Here is a 2,980-nt window from a genome sequence, read left to right as displayed (position 1 = left end):
TATGGAAACAGGCCCTTTGGCCCAACAAGTCCACACTGGCCCTCCGCAGAGTAACCCAGCCAGACCCATTCCCTTATCCCTATTCCTCTACATTTACCCCTGTAATGCACCACACCTACACATCCCTGAACACTATGGGACAATTTAGATGGGCCAATCCATCCTAACCTGCACACCTTTAGACCATGGGAAGGAAACCAGAGCACTCAGAGGAAACCCATACAGACGTGCTGGGGCGGGGTGGGGGGGTGGGGGCATCGTGAAAGCTACACACAGACTGTCACCCCGAGTGTGGAATTGAACCCAGGTCAGCATCGTGAGGCAGTGGTACTAACCACGGAGTCACCATGCCACCCCTGAGCCATGTAGGTGGGCTTGTTGGGGGGGGGGGGGGAAAGAGGGTGGTGCGAGTCCAGCACAAAACAAAAAAAAGTTCACTGCACCCACTGTCAGAATGGGCAGGAGCTTCAGCCTTGGGGGTGACCCACAGCAGTGTCACTGGTGGAATCGGATTGTTGGATGCACTGGTGCCCCTACTGGTGCCTCCGCAAGTTGCAGAACAATGTGAACCTCCGCCCGCAGTCGGGGCAGGCAAACGTCTTCTCCCCGGTGTGAACCCATTGGTGGGCCAGCAGGTTGGAAGAGCGGGTGAACCCCTTCCCACACTCGGGGCAGCTGAATAGCCTTTCCCTGGTGTGGACCTGCCGGTGGGACAACAGGTCAGAGGAATTGCTGAAGGCCTTACAACACTCAGAGCAGGCAAAAGGCCTCTCCCCCGTGTGGACCCGCTGGTGTCTCAGTAGGGTGGAGGTACTGCTGAAGACCTTCCCGCACTTGGGGCAGCTGAAGGGCCTCTCCCCCGTGTGGACCCGCTGATGGGCCAGCAGGTTGGAGGAATTGCTGAAGGCCTTCCCACACTCTGGGCAGCTGAAGGGCCTCTCCCCCGTGTGGACCCGCTGATGGGCCAGCAGGTGGGACGATTTCCTGAAGGCCTTCCCACACTCTGGGCAGCTGAAGGGCCTCTCCCCAGTGTGGATTCACCGGTGGGTCAGCAGGGAGGAGGAATAGCTGAAGGCCTTCCCGCACTCTGGGCAGCTGAAGGGCCTCTCCCCTGTGTGGATTCGCCGGTGGGTCAGCAGGGAGGAGGAATAGCTGAAGGCCTTCCTGCACTCTGGGCAGCTGAAGGGCCTCTCCCCCGTGTGGACCCACTGATGGGCCAGCAGGTGGGACGATTTCCTGAAGGCCTTCCCACACTCTGGGCAGCTGAAGGGCCTCTCCCCAGTGTGGATTCGCCGGTGGGTCAGCAGGGAGGAGGAATAGCTGAAGGCCTTCCTGCACTCTGAGCAGCTGAAGGGCCTCTCCCCCGTGTGGATCTGCTGATGGGCCAGCAAGTGGGATGATTTCCTGAAGGCCTTCCCACACTCTGGGCAGCTGAAGGGCCTCTCCCCCGTGTGGATTCGCCGGTGGGTCAGCAGGGAGGAGGAACAGCTGAAGGCCTTCCCGCACTCTGGGCAGCTGAAGGGCCTCTCCCCCGTGTGGACCCACTGATGGGCCAGCAGGATGGAGGAATTGCTGAAGGCCTTCCTCCACTCAGGGCAGCTGAAGGGCCTCTCCCCCGTGTGGACTCGCCAGTGCGTCAGCAGGTTGGAGGAGTCGCTGAAGGCTTTCCCGCACTCATGGCAACTGAAGAGCCTCTCCCCTGCGTGACATCGCTGGTGGGTCTGGAGGTTGTCCACCCAAGTGAACCCTTTCCCGCACACGGAGCAGTAAAACGTCCTCTCACCAGTGTGTATATGCTGGTGGGCTAGCAGGACACAGGAGCAAGTAAAGCCCTTTGCCCGCTCGGGGCAGGAGAACGGCCTTTTCCCAGTGTGATTGCATTGATGAGCCGCCAGGACAGATGGGACACAGAAGTCCTTCCCGCAGTCGCCACAATTCCATGGTTTCTCAACAGGTTGTGTTTCCTCGGGTTTCTCCATGGCCGAAGCTTCAGCTGCACACACACGTGTACAACCCCGCCATGAATTCTTCTTTCCAGGCAGTAGAGTTGTTTCAGGCTCCACACTCAGTGCACTGCAACAGTAGGGTCTTTCAACCAGTGCCCCCGTACACAAACAGGAACCAAAAAGAAAGCTTTGCTCCTTCTCACAGAATCATAGTTGAAAATTGTTGTGGTCCTGATGGACTGAGTAACTGTCAGACACTGACGTGAAAGTGAGGACTGGAGACGCTGGAGAGTCAGTCAAAAACTGCGTCGCTGGAAAAGCGCAGCACGGCAAGCAGCATCAGAGAAGCAGGAGAATCAACATTTTGGACATAAGCCCTTTATCTGTTGACTTTGAAACTTCTGTCTTTAGATAGTCTGTAAGAAAAGATTACAAAAGTCATCACTGCCAGTCCGGTTAAGAGTGAGATATCAAGGCATTGACACTGACACCAGAGAGAAACTGTACATATAGATGTGGCAAATGTTAGTGGCAAGCCAGAGTGATAGAGATATGTAGCACAGAAACAGACCCTTTAGTCTAATTCATCCGTGCCAACTAGATAACCTAACCTAATCTCGGCCGATTTGCCAGCATTTGGCCCACAGCGTCTAAACCCTTCCTAATCGTATACCAATCCAGATGCCTTTTAATGTCATAATTGTACCAGCACCCACCACTTCCTCTGACAGCTCTTTCCTTCAACACGCCACTTTCTGCATGAAAGACTCATCCCTTAGGTTCCTTTGTTAAGTTCTTTTGCTTGACCTTCTTACACTGCAATACGCCAACTTCTGTGAACAACCAAACTTTATTAAGTACAGTACAAGCTGTGGAGAAACTCTTAACACTCTTCGCAATGCTGGTACACAACAGTACCAAAAGAAAACAAATCCCTTAAACAAAGTAAAACTGAAACAGAGGCTTACAGTTGAAGTTAGAAGGGCGGAAGGAGACAATGTTAGCTGCCTTTCTCCACATAGACCACTGCTTAA

The 2,980-nt window shown here is 54.6% G+C and overlaps 1 pseudogene; it reads right to left on the bottom strand.

Annotated features, from left to right (window-relative positions):
* Positions 1-533: 533 nt before the first annotated feature.
* On the bottom strand, positions 534-1,880 carry LOC140460146 (uncharacterized; annotated as a pseudogene).
* Positions 1,881-2,980: the final 1,100 nt, after the last annotated feature.

This window comes from Chiloscyllium punctatum, chromosome 36, assembly GCF_047496795.1.
Source record: "Chiloscyllium punctatum isolate Juve2018m chromosome 36, sChiPun1.3, whole genome shotgun sequence".
Taxonomy (NCBI): domain Eukaryota; kingdom Metazoa; phylum Chordata; class Chondrichthyes; order Orectolobiformes; family Hemiscylliidae; genus Chiloscyllium; species Chiloscyllium punctatum.
The sequence above is the reverse complement of the archived record's forward strand: the minus strand, read 5'-3'. Positions and strand labels throughout refer to the sequence as shown.